Raw genomic sequence first — 12,594 nt, forward strand, 5'->3', positions numbered from 1 at the left:
CGGGACTCCGGGATCATGACCTGAGCTGAAGGCAGTCCTCCAACCAACTGAGCCACCCAGGCATCCCCTGTCTCCTTTTAACCAAATTCAGGCACATGTCGGGAAGTATGGCAGGAAGACAGCCTGACTCCGACTGCTTGTTCTCTGCTTGTAGCTCCCAAAAAACAGTGATGTCTCTTGAGAACCGGACATGACTTTCTCATCCTGCAGCATCCAGGGGAGACGGTTTTGTGATGTTAGTCCAACACTTTGGTGTCGGTGATCGATCACGGAGGACCACAGCTCTGCCTTGTCCTAAATGGTCTTTTAGCTTCTATCGTGGACTGACTTCTCCAAACATCTCACTGATGGCACAGGGAAGTGCTTTTCAGACTCACTCTGTGTGCACATCATTGGGGATATCGTTGAAATGCAGGTTCTGATTAAGTAAGGCTGGATCAGGCTTGAAATTCAGCATTTCCAATAAGCATCTAGGTGAGCCTCTTGCTGCCGACCTGGGGAGCACCCAGCCAATGTGAAGTATGGCCATCAGAGATTCATCTCCAAAACTTTGTGCTGCCAGACTAACCCGTGGCTTCTGTCCGGTTACCCGCCTCTCTGGAATCTCAACCTTGTGGGTTATTATGAGCCTTTCCTTCTGTCCCAGACCATGAAGACATTTTAGATATACATCTGGGGAAATCATTTGAAGTTAAATTTTCCTAGGTAGAGGCTCCAAAGAGTCTAAATTAAGCCCAACGTATTATTCACCCACAACCTCATTCTACCTCCAGTTTTCATGGTCTGGTTTTTTTGTTTTGTTTTGTTTTTTTGTTTTTTTGTTTTTTTGTTTTTTTTATTTTTTTTTTCATGGTCTGTTTTTAGTCCAAATCAAATGTATTTATACCCCCAGGTGTTTACTGATGCCCCAGCATACATGTGGGACCTCACCTGCCTCTCTGTTCTGACATGAAGTACCCATCCGCACTCACTTTGGTTTTCCATTTTCCTTTGGCATTGGCAGTAGAAGGAGAGAAGAGAACTCTTATTTATTGCAATACTATTTCATGAGACTTCTTTCCGGGCTCACAGACCCATCCTGAGAATGGCAAGGACACCCAGGAGGACCAAGAAGGGAACGATCAAAGACAACTGTCCCTCCCATTTTCACTAAAATTACTTTGATAGTGGGGCAGGATGAGGGAAGCATCTGGTTCCAAATGGCTGCTGGGTGACCTTGAGACTTGTCAGCCGTTTGCTGTGGGGAATGAGTGGGTGGCAAGAAGAAAGAGTGGCAGATTTTATCCATAATTACCCATTACTTTCTTTCCTTGTCAAGCAAATGACTGAATTTTCAGCACTTCAAAGGAATCCCTCTCATACATTAAATATTGTGGTTGGGGGGCTCTCAGAGATTGTTTTCTGTTGAGCCGGTAATAAGAAAGTACATAAAGTCTTTTTTTTTTTTTCTTCTAGAAGTTCCTTAGACCAGGGAATGAATATCTACCCTTGATATATGAGAGTTTCAGCTGACCAGTGAGTTTAAGGAAAATCAGCAATATGGTACGGTTGCTTAGAAGAGCTCGTTTAGCTGTAGGCTGCATTAATAGAAGCATAATCGTTACAATGAGGAGGTGATGATGCTCCTCTCTGCACTGAAGAGATCCCTCCTGGAGACGTGCATTAGGTTCAGGGCCTGCATGAGTCAGGGTTCCTAGCAACAAGCAACTCTGACTAATTTAAGAAGAAAGGGGATTTGCTCAAAGATATTAGATAATTCAGACATTTGTTGATGGACTGGAGAAACCACTTGAAAGGCGGAGCTTTTAGGGATGACTTATAAGCCATGACACAGGAAAGGCCTGTTGAAGTCCTTGTTGCTGCTGCCACCAAACGCTCTGAAGGCCAAAGTCAGTAATGGCAGCTCCATGGTGACAGAGGACCTGATTTCTATGGCCACAAGCACCAGGACCACTCCTCCCACAGGACTTCACCTGCAAACCCAGCAAAAAGCTCAAGGCCTTTGTCTCTGCTTGAACCACAAAACGGAAGCTCCCATTCCCTCATGGTGTCCCCTTCGGAATCAGGCTTTCATTCCAGCACCACATCAGTCACGTGACGCTGCTTAGCTCGGGGGAGGGGCAGCATGGGAGTTTCAGTTCTTACTGCTGCCTTTTGGGGACAGGACGGATCCCAGGGGATTTCTGTGGAGAAACATGATGGGTGGCCATGAACATGACAGATGTCTCCTGTTCTTATTGAAGGTCACAGACTTATCAGAAGAAAGTAACCAGATGGTGAAAGAGCCGCTGAAGGAAGGGGGAAGTTTGGAGCATAGACAGGAAGACTTGGGTATGAATAAGAAATTTTAAAAGTCAGAGCAAAGTCTTCTAAAGATGAAATGAGCTGACATGGGTAGTGAGTTCCCCATCATAGGAAGCATTCAAGAAAATGCTGGTCAACCACTTGATAGAGATACGAACAATAAAGGGGCAGAATTTAAAGGTCCCTTACAACTCAGAGATATTGTTATTATCTGTTCTCTCCTTCTGATATGAATCACCTATTTGGCCTCAGAAAACCAATCCCTCTTGATATATCTTGTGTAGAATTTGTAATGACCTCCCTGCCTTCATTTTTTTGTCAGTGCTGCATTTTATTAAAGCCTGTTTCCCCATTTATCCTCATCATGTTAGTGAGGCAGCAGATCAATTCATTACTCTTACTTATCTAATATAGGAGGAAGAGAAATGGTCTCCGAACCCTCACCAGCTGGAAAGAGAAAAAGTAGCTAGCAGCAATTCCGTTACTGAAAAATGGGACTTCTTTTTATAAAGGGGGAAAAAATGGATTTCAGTAAAGCAATCAAGTTAGGGAAGGGCCATTTCTGAGAGTAGAATGAAATCCATGTCTGGGAAGCTGCACGTGTCAATAGCACATCCGTTGTGCATTTTTAAAACCAGAGTCAACAGAGAAAAACCAGGAGCGTGTGTCAATTTGGCTACGGGGGCAGGCCAGCCTCAGTCTTCCCTCCTCCATAATGGGGATGCCGCTGCACTGACACAGCAGGTGAGGGAGTGATGGCAGGCTTCAATCACTTGTAGGTAGGGCTCTGTCACAACGCGGCACACCTTGTCCACCAAACGGGGGAAGCAGGAGGGGAGCTGGCTGATTGGCTTCCACGACGCTGATTGGCTCAATCGACCACGCCCCCAGCCTCAGGTCCCGGCAGGCCCACAGGGGCTCTCTCAGCATCCTGCCCAGGGCCCCTGCCAGCTGCCCTCCTACCACACTGTTGAGTTCCAGGAGTCACCCATCGGGGTCCAGTTTAATTCATGACACTCCCTTGACAGCCTCACTCCCTGGAGCCCCCAGAGGACACCAGCCTTGTGTTCATCTCCTGTTCAGGGCTCTCAGATATGGAATCTTACTAAGTAACTGTCAGCTGGTTGTCACATTCCGTCCTAGAGGCCACGGAAACAATGTTCAAGGATGGCACCTCTGTGTGCTGCTTCGAAGATGCTTCATGTGGCTGAAATGGCATTTCCAGGGCACTGGAGAGCAGTGCGTTTTTCTCGTCCCTCTATATCTTGTGTCCCTCTTTTACACCTCTGAGTGCAGAAATTGGCCTGGAAAGACGGGGTAGGTTTTAGAGAATGGCCGTCCTGACAGATGAAGGACCGCCACAGCTCAGTCCCGTGCATACTTGCCAGGGAAAGACCTTTGCAATGTGTAGAAATACGAAAACAAGTAAAAATCCAACATGGCTCTGACTCATCACAGTGAGATCTAATGTTTATCAAGTGTTTATCCTGCTGTGGACACTGGACTGAGTGCTTTATGTACATTATCTCCATCCTCACCATGACTCCTACGTGATGGGGATTTGTATTCCCATTTTACAGATAGGGAAACTGAGGTGCAGACAGCAGGGCTAAAAGCGTGTGCAGCGCTGAAATGTAGGTGCAAACTGCGTTGGTCTGACTTCTAAGCAAGCTTTTACCCTTTGCCATGCTCTTTGTTTAATATGCCTCCTTTCAGGCATTCAGCCTCCTGGCAGGCTCAGTCAGCGGAGCATGCAACTCTTGATCTCAGGGTTGTGGGTTCGAGCCCCAAATTGGGTTTTAAAAATCTTAAAAAATATAAAAAATAAATTAAAAATTGGACAACTGGGTGGCTCAGTTGGTTGGGTGGCTGCCTTCAGCTCAGGTCATGATCCTAGAGTACTGGGATCAAGTCCCGCATTGGGTTCCTGGCTCCATGGGGAGTCTGCTTCTCTCTCTGACCTTCTCCCCTCTCATGCGCTCTCTCACCATCTCTCTCTCAAATAAAAAAATAAAATCTTTAAAAAAAAATAAATTAAATAAAATGCCTCCTTTCAATGGAGGTGGGAAAAAGATCCTTCTCTCCTCTATGCTGTTTAAGAAAAAAAAAAAAAGACCATTCGGATAGCTGTTCAGAAGAGGAAGAAAAAACCTTCTGGGGTCAGGCGAAGGTTAAGCATATGTGTCTGTGGCGAGCTGTTGTGCCAAGGTCAACTTCCTCTGGATGCAATTTTCTGTTTGTGAGTTTTGTTTGGGAGAGACAGGAGTGTTGAGTGGTATGAAGGGTCAGTTCATATGGACCAATCCTCAGTGGGTATTGACAGTCACTAGGGACAGAGGCGAGGAAGCTGGGGTCCCTCAAGATGCTTCTTGACACACAGACAGAGCCTGGGGACAGTGCTGCTGCCAGGCCAACTCCTGGTGTGAAGGGACCACCACCCCTATGACCCCCCCACCCCTGCACCTCTTGGGCAGGTGGGCCCAAGGTCACACTGACAGTCAAGGTCATGCTCTGCGAGGCCATGCATCAGACAGGCAGGAGACATGGTTGGCCCATTATGCCTCTGAGCCACACCTTCCCCATCTCAGATTTTTGGTTCTTTTTTTTTTTTTTTTAAGATTTTTATTTATTTGACAGAGATACAGTGAGAGAGGGAATACAGTGAGAGAGAGAAGCAGGCCTCCTGCCAAGCAGGGAACCTGATGTGGAACTCGATCCCAGAACCTTGGGATCATGATCTGAGCTGAAGGTAGCCACTTAATGACTGAGCCACTCAGGCGCCCCAGATTTTTGGCTCTTATTAAGCGGAGGTCCCACCCACCTGGGTCCTCAGCCATGCTCGTAAGTAGAGAAAGCATCTGGAAAAGTTCGCTTAATGGCTGATTTCACCCCCAAACAGTGGCTCGGTGATGGGCATTGCTGACCCAGGAATGCATACCGAAGCGGCCCCTCTTTGCCTGTACGATTTGCCCTCTGCCACTCAGGGAGTGTAGGGGGAGTGGGTGTGGCTTATTTCTCTTTCCAGGCCCAGGGAACCATCTGAGTTTGGGAGGTTTGGGTCTTAGTCCCTTGTTACAGCTGAGAAAGACTTCAACGTCTCAACTGCCTCACAGAGCTTTGGAAGAGAGGGAAGGCCCCCCCTTCCGAGGTGGGAGAGAGTGGACCCCGGGCCCCCGGGCCTGCTGCCTATCCACTGGGCTGCTTCTTTTGGCCTCCACACGGAGGACAAGAGGTTCCTTTGCTTTCTGCTGCCACGGGCACTAGAAAACCAAATTTTGCTTTTAGCAGTAACCTCTCAGAAGCACCAAAAGATAAGCCGCCAGAAACTCCTCCAGCTGACCTGGGCATTCTAGTTTTTTCATGGTTGTTGGGTTTTTTTGTTTTTTTAAGATTGATTGATTGGCTGATTTTAGAGAGTGCGTGGAGGAGATAGAGGGAGAAGGAGAACTCAAGTTGACTCCCAACTGAGCACAGAGCCCCCTGCGGGGCTTGATCTTACCATACTGAGATCATGACCTGAGCCGAAACCAGGAATCAGACGTTCAATCCACTGTGCCACCCATGCGCCCCGGGGTTGGGATTTTTGTTTTGGTTTTGGTTTTTGGTTTTTGTTTTTTTAAAGATTTTATTTATTTATTTGACAGAGATTACAAGTAAGCAGAGAGGCAGGCAGAGAGAGAGAGAGAGAGGAGGAAGCAGACTCCCCGCCGAGCAGAGAGCCCGATGCGGGGCTCGATCCCAGGACCCTGGGATCACGACCCGAGCCGAAGGCAGAGGCTTTAACCCACTGAGCCACCCAGGCGCCCCTTGTTTTTGTTTTTTAATGGGCCAGTTTGACCTGCAACCCAGTTCTGTCTGCTCCCATTTCAGACAATACACACAGCATCTTCACCTTCAAAACATCTGTCCTCAGGGGAACAGAGCCCAGGGGCAGCCTGAGAAAGCCCAGGATGCGCATGGATTTTGTTGTCTTGTTTTGCGTTGGTAAAACCAGGAGACCAGTAACTGGTTGGGGTTGTCAAGGCAGCGGGCAGTCAGGACATTGACCATCGTATGGTGTGGCCATGGGCTCGGGCTGAGCTGGGAGGAGGGGCTTTTAGGAACGCCAGCCTTGAGGCCAGTGGTCTGGCCTCGTTTCGGGTTTGTCGTGTCCATCATCCTGTGCTCTTGTTCAAGCAGAGTGGTAGACAGTAGGTAGGACTGGCTGTGAACTGAGGAGTTTTCTGGTTGGGTAAAGTCCTCTAATTGTCCACTGAGGAGGTTACAGCCCAGCTGCTGCTCCTTCTGGGGCCTCTTCTATTTCGAAGGAGAGAAACAGCACAGCAGAGACTGGAACCCCAGTTCCAGGACCAGCGTGCCAGCCCCACACCTCCTTCAGAAACCCCACTGTTCTTGGCACCTCACGGCAAGTCTGATGCTTCCTCTAATCCCCCACCATTCCTCCACTGCTCGGGGCTGATAGTTTTCCTAAAAGAAGTGCTCTATTTCCTTGCTTCTCAAAGTGGGGTCCACAGATAGTCACACGAGCTCATGGGGAGCCCGTTGGGAACGCCAAATCTAACCCCTTACCCCAGACCCAGTGCCCTGGAATCTGCCTCTTCCCCAGAGACTCAGGCGAATGCTGAGCTCCTGGAGTCTGAGAAGGGCAGGCTGCTGGGAGTGCATCAGGCCCTTCTAAGGACAGAGCACACATGCCTGGAAAGGTGATCTGTATGTGGTCAGGACTTGGGGAGCAGAGTGGGGTGGGGTGCGGGAGAAGATCCTCAGGGTGTTTGATCCATTTGGCTGTAGTGAATCATTTTAAGACTGCTACAGTCTCTCAGAATCCCGGAGAGTCAATTGTGCACCCTTCTTCTGCCAGTAATTTCTCCCCTGCCTAGAGGTGAGAGATGCTTTTCCAGCCTGCTGTGAATGTCTGGTAAATTACCTTACCCACTTCTTTCCTGCCTGTGGCGCACCAGGGGGGACATTGTGTCCAAAGCCTTGGAACACTGTGTACACAATCACCCTTTCCAGCCACCTGTCTCTGCTGACAACTTTAGGAATTAGCTTCTTTATTAAGCATTAGATAAAAATCATCCCACTCTGGGGAAAAATGACGCGGAAAGTTAAGGGCTGTTTATAAAACTACATACACATGCATGAGGTTTGCCAAAAGCTGCTTGTGTCCCAAATGAGGCAGACGGGCCACTATGGGCAGGAATGGAGAAGAGGATTTAAAGAAAGATCGACAAGGCTTGAAAGAGGATGTGTGAGCTCAGGGACCCTGTGGCAGTCAGAAACGGCTTCCTTAGAAATGTCTTTGAGAGCATGAAAGTTACAAGAAACTGTCATTTTTACGGAGAGCCCCTAACTCCTAGGATTCCAGTCCTTCAGGTTATGTCATTATATCCCTACTAAGGAAACACGACTTTTTCATCCCCGGGAGTCCAAGGCTTTGCCTCCAGTGCAGCATGGAGAAGGAGAATGGATCATTTATCTAGATAATTCAAGGGCAACCTCCCACTTCAGCTACCCCTGTGCACAAACCATCATCTGTCCTTCACCAAGAAGCTCTGACCAGGAGCACAAACCCCATGATTGGGACTTGGTTTAGCAAACCACCTGCCTTGTGACACTATGGCACGGGGCGGGGGGTGGAGTGGGGGAAAGATTTTGCCCCCGGGAACATTTGGTGACGCCTGGAGACATTTGTAGTTGTCCCGACTGAGGGAGAGAGATGCTCCTGGCAACCACTGGGCTAACCATCCCACAATGCACAGGGCCCAATGCACAGGGCAGGCCCCACATGGCAGAATTATCTAGCTTCCCATGACAGCAGGGCCGAAGTGGAGAAGCTCTGTTCCCAGGAGATGGGCTTGGGTCTTCACTCACTGCGCAGCATGGTGGTTTGGAAGGAATTTCTTCCCCATAGGTTCCTGAATCACAGGAAAATCAACAGGAACACATCTCTAGCAATGAGCTCAGATTCTCCGGGCCCCGCCCCCTCCACCACCCTGCCCTGCCCCTGGCCAAGGCCAAGGCCAACCAACCACATTCAGCCAGGTCATCATGGGCTTCCTCAGACAGCAGAGCACGCTCATTTATATTCCATCTTCCAGGGCATTTCTGGAAGAAATGTTTCCCAGTCCCACTACTTTGGCGTAGATTGGGGCCTCTGGGAGGCCAAGAGAAACCCAGGTCACATCTGTTTTGGAAGCTCTAGGTATAAAAAAATGAAGAAAGACAAAAATAAGATGATAAAAATTTCAGTGCATTTTAAATATTGTAAATAAGGAATTAATACTGTCCCCAAAGAATGGAATCAATATGCTTGTACCAGTCAGGATATCATTGCATTATCTCTACATTTCATATATTCATTCATTGTGCCCTACAGGTAGGGTCATCCTGTGATGGAATCCAACCCTGAGAGTGCACAGTGAGAGTTTTCCTTTCTTGAGTCCTACGGGTGTGTCTCTGTGACCAGGAATAAGGCTTACTTGGAAAAATATTAAAGATCTAAATGTACAGGGCGCCTGGGTGGCTCAGTGGGTTAAGCCGCTGCCTTCGGCTCAGGTCATGATCTCAGGGTCCTGGGATCGAGGCCCGCATCGGGCTCTCTGCTCAGCAGGGAGCCTGCTTCCCTCTCTCTCCTTCTCTGCCTGCCTCTCCATCTGCTTGTGATCTCTCTCTGTCAAATAAATAAATAAAATCTTAAAAAAAAAAAAAAGATCTAAATGTACAGCTATTGGAGGCTATGTCATAAGGAGCAGCAAAAGTCCAAAGGCAAAAGATAATAGTTTAAACATACAAATACTTATTGGATGTCCTAGGTAGTAATCTGTGTGTGTATGCACATGTGTGTGTTTGTATAAATGTGTGTATATATGTATGTATATATACATATATCCATGTACATATGTACATATAGATATATATACACACTCACACATATAATCTCAACCTTTTGTTGTTATTAATCTCATTTGACAGACAGGAAAACCAAAATAGAAATAAAGTGATGCCCAAGGTCACATACCTTATCAGTGGGTCCGTGAGTAGAATCAGGTATGTAAGTAAAATCGAGAGAGTTTGACTCCAGAGACCACACTTGTGACTCTCTCCATTGACAGCCTCTCAAAAGGAGATAAGAAGTTGTGTAGCACCATAAAAGGGCTTTAGAAAGCATCTCAAGGAGGTATAGGGCAATACCAACAGGACAGGTGTTAGAGTCACACAGATCTGAATTCTAATCCTGGTTCGGACCCTTCTCTGTGAGGTTTTGGGCTCCTTCCATAATCTAAAGCCACTTTCCTCAGCTGTAATTGACCTGGTGGTCCCCAAAAGTCCAGTGAGGCTGTGTTAGGGTCTGAGCATTAGCCCAGAAACATGAGGGGCACACAGCGTTGTGATGATAAAACTGAAGCTCAGAGAGAGCAAGTGTGTTCCCTAAGGCCACACAGCAAAGCACTGACAGGCCTCTGAATATATGGTCCAGTGTTCCTTACACATCAGCTGCTCTAAACCATTTCATCAATCTGGCCCTCTCCGTCCCCTTACTGAATCTTTCTCAAATTGTCCATTTCAGAGCTCCAGATAGGATTCTCTCACCTGCAAGGCTATGTGGCCATACTTGGTGGGCTGTGCCAAACTGGGTGCCATGGGATTAAGCAATCAGAACCTACACAGTCCAAAAAAAAGTGGGGAAAAGCGTTTATATTCCAAGCATGATCCCGGAGTGTCCACTAGGTGGAGCCATGCTTCTGCATTCACGGTCCCAACGTTTTTCTAGATTAGAGCGTGAATTTGGCTCTTAAATGAGGAACTGAAAAGGTTCACTCATTCATTCACTCACTCACTCATTCAATAAATAGTTACTAAGCACCTACTCTATGCATGACACTTGATACAACAGTAAACACTGTAGTTCTTTTATTTATTTATTGTTTTATTTAAATTCAAGTTTGTTAACATAATAGTGTAGGGTTGGTTTCAGGAGAACACTGGTTACGAACACTAATTAGAATCTGACAACTTCTCTGCTTCTGTAATGAACCTCACGGCCAGCAAGAACTTTATCATTCTACTCATTCCATCCTCAGCAGGGGGCCTGATTTCTTCCCAAAACATGTGTTTGGCATGTATTTCCCACCAAGCTCTGGGAACACTAAGAGGGATCAGACAGAGTCTAGTGGTGGAGACACGTTGCCTGCCCTGGGCAGTGACTGCTGTGTGCTACTGGCCAGAGGAATCTAGAACTCCTCTTTAGGATTTTTTTTTTTTTTTAAAGATTTTATTTATTTATTTGACAGAGAGAAATCACAAGTAGGCAGAGAGGCAGGCAGAGAGAGAGGAGGAAGCAGGCTCCCTGCTGAGCAGAAAGCCCGACGTGGGGCTCGAACCCAGGACCTGGGATCATGACCTGAGCCGAAGGCAACGGCTTAACCCACTGAGCCACCCAGGCACCCCAGGATTTTTTTTTTTAAATAAAGCCAAGTCCTTAGTCCTTTGGCATCCTGAAAGGGGAAGTCAAAACCTTTGCCCACCTATACTTTCTCTGCTTTTCGTCAACAGTTGACTCCTATTTGCTGTCCCCCCAGAAATCTCTGTTAGTGCTACCAAGGTGGGGCTTGAAGTGGCAAGAATTAGACTGATTTTTTTAAGATTTATTTACTTATTGGGAAGAGAAAGACAGAGCAGGGGGAGGGCCAGAGGGAAAGTGAAAGAGAGAATCTCAAGCAGACCCTGAACTAAGTGAGGAGCCCAACATGGAGCTCGATACCACAATCCTGAGATCATGACCTGAGCGGAAACCAAGAGTCAAATGCTCAACCGACTGAGCCACCCAGGCACCCTAAGACTGATTTTATTATAGGTGGAGTAGGCGAAAGTGTTCACTCTTCCCTGGGCACACATTTCTGCCTCCCCTTCCAAGAGAGGCTCTTGTAGGTATAGATGGAACCTTGTAGGCTGATGTCGGGAGGCCCGGGCTCTGAGCCTAACATGATGTGTGGTCGTGGATCGTCACATTCTCTTTCAGACCTCAGTCTCCTTATCTGCGGTAGACTCCATATGGCCACAAATTCTTTACAGACCTTCCCAGCAGGAGATGGTGTCTTTCCCCCACTGGATCCCAGAACCAGCCACCCTCCAATCCACATCACATCATCTCCCCTAGATTAGCCATAAGGACCCTGCCAGAGGTTCTCCCACTGTCACTCTGCCCTCAACGTGCATTTCACACAGGACATCAAATGACGTGAGAACAAGTTAGATCACATCACTCATCTGCCGCACCCCCGCTGATCACAGCCGGCCTCCCTTCCATGACCTTCAAGACTGGCTACCATGTGGCTCCCCGCCCCACTTCTCTGCCTATCTCCCCCTTGTTCACACTGTGCCAGGCCCACGTCTGGGACTGTGACCCCAGGACCACACAGCTGGTCCTCTACAGAGAGCTTGAAGCTGAAAAACAAGCAGAACTTGAGCTGGAAAGCATATGGGATTGAAGTTTCACTTTAAGATAAACATTCCTCTATCCAGAAGCTAGGGGAGACCAGAAAACTTCTCCTTGAACCTGGCAGGGGGAGTTTTTCTAAGAGGAGGAGAGGGTGGTGGTATGAACAAGGCTGGGCTTCCAGAAACACGGTTTCTGGTGGACGCTAAGGGGTCAGAAACCTGGGCTGTCATCCTGCGGCTGGCCAGTGAGTAGATGAGTGAGGCCCCAGTTCGGATGCTGTAACTGCATTTGATTAATTTTATTTGGTTTTCCCCTGACTTGTAGCTCTGACTTCCATTAGAGTAGAAGCTCCTGGGACATATTCACCTCCGTAGCAACCTGTCTCCCAAATGGAACTCTGCACAAAGGTGGCAAGGAGGATGTTTGCTAAGTATCGTGAGCAACAGTCCTTTCTCACCAGCCATACCTGATAGCAGCACCCCAGTTTTCTTCTAGGGCACACTCCCTTCCCTGCTCTCACCCATGTGCTCCATGTAAGGGCTCACTCCCTCCCTGGCTCCGAGCTGGACACATGGCCAGGCCCAACCAAGGAAAACATCACTTTCTCCAGAGCACACTTACTGGTTCAGGAATGGGCAAGTGACCATTCCAGGACCGAGGAGGCAAAGGAGACAGAAGCGGGGATAAAAGCAAGTTCTCTTCTGCTCAGGCTGCCAGAAGCAAGGATGCGTCAGGCTTGAAGCTGCTGAAGACCTAGAATTAGCCAAAACAGTCGAAGACGGAGAGGATAGGAGAGGTCAGATCCTGGCGACATGCTTTAAGCCCCTGAAAGCAGCTGAGTCAGAAGC

This window comes from Lutra lutra, chromosome 8 (assembly GCF_902655055.1).
Source record: "Lutra lutra chromosome 8, mLutLut1.2, whole genome shotgun sequence".
Classification (NCBI taxonomy): Eukaryota; Metazoa; Chordata; class Mammalia; order Carnivora; family Mustelidae; genus Lutra; species Lutra lutra.